The sequence below is a fragment of the Castanea sativa genome, chromosome 12 (assembly GCF_040712315.1).
Source record: "Castanea sativa cultivar Marrone di Chiusa Pesio chromosome 12, ASM4071231v1".
Taxonomy (NCBI): Eukaryota; Viridiplantae; Streptophyta; class Magnoliopsida; order Fagales; family Fagaceae; genus Castanea; species Castanea sativa.
In genome coordinates this window covers 34056077-34067132 of record NC_134024.1, presented here as the reverse complement: position 1 = coordinate 34067132, position 11056 = coordinate 34056077, and the positions used below count along the sequence as shown (strand labels likewise).

The following is an 11056-nucleotide window of genomic DNA, read 5'->3' as shown; positions in this document are numbered from 1 at the left end:
GCGAGGGATCTATTTGCTCTCCCTGTCTTTTTCCCAACTCCCAATGAAGTCACCAATTTAAATGTGGTGGGCCTTTTGCGTTGTTAGGCTTGGATTTCTCCTGTTGTACCATAGCCCGTGATTCTAAGGTAGAAGAGTTGGGGTTGGCCTAAGTGAAACACACCTTAGGTCAGTTTGTGCACAAGTTAGGCCATCCCAGTTTAGATGCGCCTTGGCAGGAGTCTTAAGTGTATGGCGTGCTCACGACATGAGTAATTGTTATAGACAATTATAGACATTGCAGCAGGAAATACAATATGGTAGAATAATTATAACATTTTACAAATAATATCAACACTTAAATAACAGGACAGAGGAGTCTGACAGATTATGGCAAAATAATGCAACCACAAATAACAAAGTTATAGCAAGAAGTTCAGTAATAAGGTAACAAGTTAATCATTCATCATTCAAAAGGTAAAACTCGTCTGCTAAAGAAATGGGCTTTACTTTTCAGCAAACACAAGCCTAAAAAGGGAGTTGATCTTCAATGTGGGTAACCTCATAGAAGGCTCCTGCTGTGCCAGTCTACTTTCCACATCCTTACCTCTTTTGGGCTTTATTGGCTAACATTCCTAAGGTGCCACCCCGTTTCCTTCTTCAAGCTTCCTTGGCTCATTTACTTCTTCTTTACCTCTTTTACTCCCATGAGCTTTTGCTAAATCCTTTGGACTTTCTCGACCAAATTGCCACATCTTTACCACTCATTACTTTTCGGGCTTATTGGCCTTTAAGCCAACCCAATGAATTTGCTAATTAGTTTCCTAAGCTTCCTCGGCCCATTCACTTCCTCTTACCTCTTATCATTCCCATGGGCTAACTACTTCATTCATTGGGCTTTGTCAGCCCATTTACTTCCTTTTTACCTCTTATTATTCTTGTGAGCTTGCTGACCATTATTCCTGCTGTTCTGTCCTACTAGGCTTGCTTTACTATTTTCTCTCCTAATTTTCTTCATATTGTTGGGCTTCTTCTGTATTGGGCCCTTTGTCAAAAGTGGGCATCAACAACTATTTATTAATACAATAAACATATTAATTATTGTTACTACGATTAAATTTTAGAAATTATCTATTGTTTCTAAATACAATAAACATATTAATCATTGTTGTTATAAGTGAACTATTAATTATTATTATGTAGAATGCTTTCATCTATTACTTTATGTCTTTACTCATTACAATTATTTTAAATTCAACTCAACTTTGACAACTATTGGTCTTTCTAATTGTATTAAGATTTTTTTTTTTTTTTTTCTGTTATAACATTTGCATTTATCTTTACTAAATCACTCCCTTGTCCCACAATCTTTGTCTATTTTATTTTTTTAGAATTGCCCTTGTCTAATTGTTTAATTAGTTTTTTAGCGTAACATTTCCTATTTAAAAAAGCTAAGATATTGTTAAGAGGATCATATTCAAGCTTATTTCAATTGAACTGTAAAAAAAAATTGAGTTAGGTGGTTCAAAATTTTATTTTAAAGGATCAAAATAAAATTAGAGAACCACTTGTTCAAAGTAGTTTGAACTTTGCATGCCAAGAGAAAATAAAGCTCTCTTCATTGTTCAAAGTAATCTCCAACTAGATTATCAAACCATCTTCACCAACTCCCACCCATCTTCAACATTATCAGCTTTCCTTTTTTGATCAAATAATGTCTCCCATGTATATTTCATCTATCTGCTTTTACAAAAAGAATGATGCATACTTAAAATTCAGCATTAATAGTGCTGCCATATCTAGTTCACTCAAACAATCATTGTCTAACATCTTAAAGCATTACTACCCTTTAGCTGGTCGCCTTGAAGTCAATAATCTTAGTGTAGACTGCAACGATGAAGGTGTCTTGTATTGTGAAGCCGAAGTCAAGTGCCAGCTTTCAGATATTGTTGCAGAGCCAAATCATACGAAGATGAAGAAATTTCTTCCCTGTGATAATGACAGCACACACCATTTGCCCTTTGCTATTCAAGTCAACCGCTTCACTTGTGGTGGTATTGCCATTGGCGCATGCATTTCCCACAAGATTGCCGATGACTCATCCTTTATCAACTTTATGGAAAATTGGGTTGCCACAGCTCGATGCGAGAGTGGTGTTATATATCCACAATTTCAATCATCCACTCTATGCCCACCTGCAACTAATTTATCTGGATTTGACCTAACATATGTTATGACAAAAGAGAAGCATATATTAAAGAGGTTTGTGTTTAGTTCTGCTTCAGTAGAGGCTCTTAAAGCAAAATATTTAGAAAGCTCAGCTGGCTTAGAGTTATACCCAAGCCGTGTTGATGCCTTGTCAACTTTTATATCGAGTCAATATGTAACCACAACTGATCAAGTAAAGTCTGAGTCCGTAAAACTCGACATAATTCTTTATGCAGTGAATTTGTGGAGGAGGATGAATCCTCCATTACCTGACTGTTCTTTTGGAAATTTATTCTGACTCATACCAGCCATTGTGTCTAAAGAAACCAGCCAGGAAGATTGGTATGGAATTGTGCGCAAGTTGAGAGATGCAAAAAGAAAACAAGTTTGAGGTGAAAAATCTACAAAAGAGTAGTGAACAATTGGATCATGTCAAAGAGTTAAGAGGAAAAGTTATGGCACCAGATATAGTTGTCTCAACTTTCTCAGGATTGTGTGGGTTTCCTAGATATGACGTTCACTTTGGGTGGGGAAAGCCTTTGTGGACTGTCGGGTTAGCCTGCCTTACAAGAATTTAATTATGTTGACAAACACCAAATTTGGGGATGGAATAGAGGCGATGATAAACTTGAAAGAGGAAGAAATGGTCAAATTTGAAAGAGACAAGGATCTCCTTTCATATGCTAGAATATGATATTTCACAGTTTGTTCATTGGGTGGGCACCATTAGAGCTAAAATAAACTATGTTAGTGCTTTTGTTGTTGGCAGTATAGTCAGTTCTTGATTCCTTTGTATGTTGCTAGTTCTCTAGTTTCTTCAATAAAATTTCTTCTTGTCCACAAAAATAAAAAACAGCTAATGCTTCTAGTTTTTTTTTTTTTTTTTTTTTAAATTCGACAAGCATGTTAATTTGACTTAGGAGAAGAGGAGCAAAACTACTTGGAAAACCGAAAAAAAATATTTCTCGAGATTTTTCTCTAACTATCTCTTAGATGTAACATAGTTCTTACCCTTCTATATATATAGTTTTCTTTACATCTTAAATGATAAAAGAAAATTATTGGTTTATGTTAGGTTTTAAGACTTTAGAAACTAATGTATTATAATTTCAATTTGTATATGTTGGCAAACCATAAACAAAACATTTAGTCTAGGTTTAGACTTGCTCAAAGTTTGGTTTAAATTAAGTTTGGAATCAAGTAATTGTAGGAAATTACTATTCAATTTCTGCAAGGCTCAATCAATCTAAAATTAGATTTGATCGATCGAAAGTTGCATATCAGCAAAAATCAACAAACGTAAAGAAGGCCATAACTTATCCATTTGAAGCCCAAATTGCGATCCCTTTTTTCCAGTATTTAAAGAACATCATAAGCTAACCCTAGAGAGGGGTTTCATAGTTTTTTAGAGAGATTAGAGTGCATCTTGTGCCTCTCTTGTAGATCTATGGTTTTGTACCCAAAAGCTCTCTAAAGTCTTCTACTGGTGTTATTCCTTGAAGAATCTCACGATTCGGTGTTGTAGAAGTTGCTGCATACAAGATCAACGTCTAAGGAGATCCAAAACATTTGAGTGGAGTCTCAAAATCACAAGTGTGGGTGCTTGTGTTGCAAAGGCCTAATAGAGGAGTCTGTGGATTTGGAGATTGTACGTGATCGTGTCAGTAAGTTCTACGTGTGGTAGCAATATGATGTTAGTGGTCTAAGTCTTATTGTGAACTTCAATTCTCTATAGTGGATTTGCTTTTTACCTTGAGGATAGGTAGGTTAAATTCTCTCCAAGTTTTTTTTACTGATTTGGTTTACCTGGATGATCATATCATTGTGTTCTTTATTTTCCGTTGCTTTACATGATATGACTTTATTGTTTAAACCTAGATCTGAATAATAAACTTAAGTATTCACTTGGTTAATTAATTAGATTAAACAACTTATGTTTAAGGGATCTAAAAACGTACAAGTGGTACCAGAGCGGATTAGCTCTTGATTTAAGTTATTACACCTAGAGTTGATCCTTGATCCTTATTATCTTGGATAATTTTAAGTGATTTGAATAAAAATGACACTATTGTTTCAGTTGATCTTTTTGCGGCTTGTGAAAGGAATTTGCAGGATTTCATCCTTTCTTAGAAGATTGGTGTAATTCTTCAAATACACTCTGCTTCTCATGCATTTTCACCTACAAAGCTGAAGATTCGTGCTGTATAGGTGAGAAAAGACTTGCTAAGGTGAGTGTTGTTTACTTGTCCCTGGTTCAATTCTTTCAATTGTTTGTGGACATGTGTTGTTTTTGGTTGTTTTTTTTTTTTTTGGGTTGTTTTTTATAAAAAGAAAATCCAAAAACATTGAAAATCTTCAAAAAGATAAAAACATTTTATTTTGTGTCTAGTTTTATTTTTCTTGAGGATTACACGAATTATGATATCTCTCTTGAATTATAACATGTTTGACATTGTGGAGAAACTTGAATAGCATGTATTGCTTAACTAAGTACATGATTATTTTGAGATAAATATGATTTTGTGTGAGTATGTACTAGTTTGTACATGTACTCAAGGGTTAATTAAGAAATTAATATTTCTTGTTTGTGTACTCTCTATAGCTTAGTTAAGCACTATCATGCATTGCATTTGCATTTTTAATCATTAGCATCATGTGTGCTTTTAGTTTTGGTCATAGAATTTTTTTTTGAAAATAAAAAGATTTTTATTTCTTTTGTATTACATATCATGGATGTGTAGTTGAGATTGGCCTATGAAATTTGCACTTCATGACTATGTACCTTGTTTAGCTTAGATGAGCTTATTTTTATGCACTTTGCTAGTATTAGCTATGTAGTGCATGTTGTGTGTGAGTTGTTTATAGTTTTTGATCATATGATTTTGATTTTGAAGTCACATGCTTTTGATTGTTAGGTCTAAAAAATCCTAAGAGAAAGGCATAAATAACTATCTCACCACTGTTTACTAGCCAATCATGAATACCTTAGTGCATATCATAAGATTTTATACTTGAGAAAGTGTAGGACATGCACACAAAAAAATGTGTAGCCTTGGAATAATAAATAAATTTTTGAAATAAAAATGGTGTGTACATTATAAGGCTAAAAAAAAATGCATGGTTGCAAGCTTGTTTTCTTGGATATGTGGGAGTTATATGATGTAACTCTTTAGGTGATAGTCACTTTCAAATTCATGTGATGGATAATGTAGAAATTCTGATTGATTACTATTTACATATCACCTCACATGTATCACATGCTATTACTAGTTGCACACACTTCACAAGTTATTCTTTGCTAAGCTTTGTACATGAGATTGTGTGTAAACTAGTGTGGCCATCCAAGATTATACACTTTGTGATGTTTGATGCAAAATTCTTTGAGAGTTGGTTTAAATTTTGAGAAGAAATATCTAAAGCTTTGTTTTTGAAAACTTAAGGTTGAAGATTATGTGTTTTGAAAAACTTTTGGAATCATTTACATGAATTTCATGTCATGAAAAATCTTTTGAAAAAAGATTTGGCAGAAAAATTTCTAGTTTTTCAAAAAATTTTGTTTTTCAGAGTCTCTTTCGATCGAATCTATTTTTCTATCAATCGAAATTTTCCATGTTTTTGAAGTTTTCTCTTGGACTACTTTGATTGATGTTCGATCGATCGAAATTGGAAAATTTTCAGTTTTAAAGTTTTTAACCAAATTTTTTTTCATGCATCATTTATGTTTAGGATTCACATGCATTGCATTGTTTTTTGTATCCATCTTACAGTTTTGTAGTTATATCTTTCATTGTTTTCACACATAACTTGCATACACTTTGCTAAATTGGGCATTTAACTTGATTTAAAAATTGATTAATTAATTTTTGAGTTCTGTACATTTTAGTATATGCTATTTTTTATGTGTGAATTGAGGAGAATATTTTTTGAGATATGATGGATAATAATTGTTCAAATATTTTCTCTACTTGATTTGAGTTCAAAAGACCATCTGTTTATGGGTCACGTAGTCTCAAGCTTGCATATATTGAAAGAGAGAGTATTTTTCTTCAAGTGAATCCTCAAATTTTTTAATTTTGGTTTGGGTAATTTTTCCCCCACCTCCTAACTTTTCCTCTAAACTATTTTTCCCAAAACTTGTTTTGTTTTTCCTATATTTATAGGGGGAGAAACTTGTTTTTAACCTTTGTTGTTTATAAGGGGAGTTGTCTCTATTTTCTATAGAGCTAAATTGTTTTGTGTTCCCTTGTCTCTCTATTTTCTCTTATCCTTTTTTGCGTATGTTTACTATTTACTCTTTATTTGAGTTGTCTTTGTCAATATGTGACAAAAAGGGGGAAAAATAGATAAAATGTGAGAATCCTGTTTAAAAATGTTTTTAAAATTTTTTGTTTAGTGGGAGATAAAAAAATTTTTGAAAGGGGGAGAATATAAATTTTTTTGATGTATCTAACTTAGTTTGCATATTTGTTGTTTTACTGTTATACTGTTTTTATGTCTTTCTTTCCACACATGCGTTGATGTGTTCTTTTGAGAGTTTCAGAAAAGACAGGTACATTCTGATTAAGATCTTCTACCTTTTCTTGCTGATGGAAAATTACATGTTTGTATTGCATACAAAACATACGCAGCGGAAAAAATAACGGATCTACTTCATTCGCAATTGTTAACATGTACTATGTAAATTTCAGAATTAAAGAACAAGAGAGCGTACCTTGGTGCGGTGAAATTCAAAACAAGAGTCAGAAGTACTCGAGAATACTTTTAATCTTCACTCCAATTCCACTTTATGCCCAAGAAGTGTGGCCTCTCAATCAGTTTCAAGGGGAGAATGATAGAGTGTCTCACTCTTACATACACACCATTTCACAATAATGTTTCTCCTTTTCATATACATATAAATTCTGTATGTTTCTCTCCTTATAACTGATTATCTAATTAGGTTAGCCTTTTGGGCCTTTCCAATTGGGCTTTATTATGTGGCTTGGAGTGGGACCAAAAAGAACTAATAAGACACTAGCTCCAATGGGCCTTAGGCTTTTCTGTCAACTCTTGACAAGTCCAAAGTTACCATTAACTATATTTAATACCATTATATAAATATAGTTGCACTCTAGGCCTTATTTATAAATTATATCTCAAGAATTTATTATACATGCAACCCCTTCATAAAATATTCGTAGTAATACAAAGTCATGAATGTAGACTGCCACTTTGTAAATTACTACATTTTATCCTTGAGTACTCGGTTTAATCATTTAAAGTTATTCATTATATATTTATGAAATCCAATTTCATAAATATATACTTTAGTAATTTCTTATCAAAGTGGTTAGGCCTAACTCTCTAAATAACTGAATCCATTAAACTTATCTCAAGAGAATATTTTATATCTCCATTAAGAGATTATAAATTTCATCTTGATAATATATGTTCCATCAACATTAAGTGCCCGTTTGGTTGGGCTTTTAGGGGCTGAAACGCAGCTTTATTTAAAAGTTGGATTTCTTTAAGCGTTTGGTGAAGCAAAAACGCAACTTTTGGGTAAAAGTTGCGTTTTGGGCCAAGGCAAAAACGCCCAATCCAGTTATGGAGGTCTGGAGCTCCATAAACAAAAAGTCCAGCAACGTTTTCAGCTATCCGTTGGGCGAGTCCTAAAATTACCGAATTACCTTGACCCTCATTCCTTTCATCTCATCTCTCTGCTCTGCTGGGTGAATCTTCTTTCTCTTCTTCTGCTTTCTTCGTCTTCTTCTTCGTCTTCTCTGACCTCTCATCTCATCTCTCTGCTCCACTGGGTGAATCTTCTTCCTCTTCTTCTGCTTTCTTCGTCTTCTTCTTCGTCTTCTCTGATCTCTCTGTGTGGGTGGGTGGGTGTGTGTGTGTGTGTGGGTGGGTGGGTGTGTGTGGAGGAAAGTAAAAGGAATGGTAGATAAGAAGATAAGGATGAAAGGAACATGTGGGGCAGAAAAAAGTGAAAGAAAAAAAAGAAGAAAAAAAAGAAGAGTTTTTGGGTTTGGTTATGCAACGTGGAAGAAAATATAATGACTAAGAACACAAATTATTTTACAACTTTTTTTTTTTATAGTTGTGATGTTATAGAGTATGTGGTGAAGAAAAAATTGTGCGTACTAGAACAACTCATTTAAAAGATAAGTGTTAATAAAATTTTATTTTACAAAGATTAATTTTAAATTAGTATTGTGAGAATATTGTGATATTTTATTATATCTCTAAACTTCTTAAGTTAGTACTATTTTTTTTTAGAAAAAAAAATAGTATTATTGACAGAATATTTTTATAACAATTTCATAATAAAGTTTACATAATAAGTTGTTATTAGTTCTCATCTAAACCTACTAGTGACATTTTTTTTTCCTACTATTAACAACTTGTTATATAGACTTTATTGTGAAACTTTTGTGAAAATATTGTGTCCATAACTTGCATTAAAAGAGATAATTAAAACAAAAAATTCTTTTTATATAGACATTGTCCTTTTTAGTAATTTACCCCTCAAACTGTCACTTTTATAAGTACTAGCCAAACATTCAGTTTTTTCAAAAAACATTTTTTAACAGTTTTTACCAAACACTTCGTTTTTTTTAAAATCACTTTTTCATTATACACTTTTTAAAAACTCAACTTTTTCATTATGCATTTTTTCAAAAAGCCCAACCAAACTCATCCTAAATGTGTCTGTCCAACATATTGAGGTTTTGACCATTACTTTGGATCTCACTCCTAATATATCAAAGCAACCTACATTTCATGTTCAAGTCCATTATCCTCTCAGGATTAAGAGTTCATGTAAATAGAAGTCGTGAGATTTATTATTCATTTGACAATTGTTAGGAGAATAATAAATCTCACAGCGGTTCAGTTCAATATGTCTTAACTCTTAAAACATATCAATATATCAACTAGAAGTCTCCACTTCCATGATCAAGACAAATCATCTTAGTTGATATATTATAGTTTTCGCAGATGAAATGCCCAATTTCATCACCGATCACGAACTACAATTCTGAGTTTACAAAAAACTTGTGATTTATATCTTCTGTGACTTTTCACATAAATCACATACTATGCATCTCATGGACTATATGTGTCCAATATTTATGTTACCATTATTTTAGATTATAATAAAACAACTTTATCAATCACAATATTAAGTCATACATCATATCATACATAATGTCATACATAATATCATAAATAGCATTATACAATAGGATTTAAGGGCATTAATTCTAACACTTGCAACTTCTAGGTTAGGAATCTTAGATTGGGATTTGTGATGTATTTGGGCAATAATATGTTATTGGGTTGTTTTCACTTTGAGCTCTATATCTTGTGTAATATGTTTTGTCACGGATTGCCAAAAAAGGAGATTGTTAGGTTTTAAGACTTTAGGAACCAATGTATTAAAACTTCAATTTGAATATGCTAGCAAACCATGATCAAAATATTTAGTCTAGGTTTAGACTTGCTCAAAGTTTGGTTTAAATTAAGTTTGGAATTGAGTAATTTTAGGAAATTACTATTCAATTTCTGCAAGGCTCGATTGATCGAAAATTAGACTTGATCGATCGAAAGTCGCATATCAGTAAAAATCAGCAAACGTAAAAAGACCATAACATATCCGTTTGAAGCCCAAATCGCAATTTGTTTTTTCCAGTATTTAATGGACATCATAAACTAACACTAGAGAGGGTTTTCAGAGTTTTTAGAGAGATTAGAGTGCATCTTATGCCTCTTTTGTTGATCTAGAGTTTTGTACTCAAAAGCTCTCTAAAGTCTTCTATCGGTGTTATTCCTTGAAGAATCTTGAGATCTGGTGTTGTAGAAGTTGCTGCATACAAGATCAACGTCTAAGGAGATAAAAAACCTTTGAGTGGAGTTTCAAAGTCATAAGTGTGGGTGCTTGTGTTGCAAAGGCCTAATAGAGAAGGAGTCCGTGGATACAGAGCTTACACATAGTCGTGTCAGTAAGTTCTACGTGTGGTAGCAATAAGATGTTAGTGGTCTAAATTTTATTATAAACTTCGATTCTCTGTAGTGGATTTGCTTTTTACTTTGAGGATAGTTAGGTTAAATCCTTCTCAGGTTTTTTGCCAGTTTGGTTTTCTTGGGTGATCATATCATTGTGTTCTTTATTTTCCGCTGCTTTACATGATATGACTTTATTGTTTTAACCTAGATCTGAATAATAAATCTAAGTATTCATTTAGTTAATTAATTAGGTTAAACAACTTGTGTTCAAGTGGTCTAAAAACGTACCATTTACATTACACCATTCATGTAAGATTTACATTATAAACTAAACAAATGCGTATAACATTATACACTTTTATGCAAATATAATGTTGTACACATTTGCATAAAAGTGTACAATGTTATACACATTCGTTTAATTTACAATATAAATCTTAATTGAATGGTAAAATGTAAACTAATAATTTTCCAATTATAAATTGAAGACTAATAAAAAATGCCTCCTCGGGCAGCTGGTACTTGAGGTTTTGAAAGGCGGAAAAACATGGATGATAAAGAAGAAACTAAAGGGATTGTCTTGAACGTTTCGAAGGAGAATTGTAGGGGGTAGATTCTGGACTGATAGAAATCTCCACAAGGTCGAGATAGAGGAGTGCTTTGAGGCTGTTCTAGCTTGTACGTGTTCCTGCCGCTTCGCCTTGAAACAATCCAACAAAATGCTATGGATCATCCCAATGAGGTCCATCAGAATCCTCCAAATATGTGGGAAAAACAATATTACTTGGTGTTATTTCTCTAGAAAATTACTCACCTTTACCTCCAGGAGGAGAGGGGTTTAAGTGCACCCCTCCTTTAGACTCTTTCCAGGAAATCT

General features: G+C 32.8%; 1 pseudogene; it reads left to right on the top strand.

Annotated features, from left to right (window-relative positions):
• Nucleotides 1-231: 231 nt before the first annotated feature.
• Nucleotides 232-2881, top strand: LOC142620566 (stemmadenine O-acetyltransferase-like; annotated as a pseudogene).
• Nucleotides 2882-11056: the final 8175 nt, after the last annotated feature.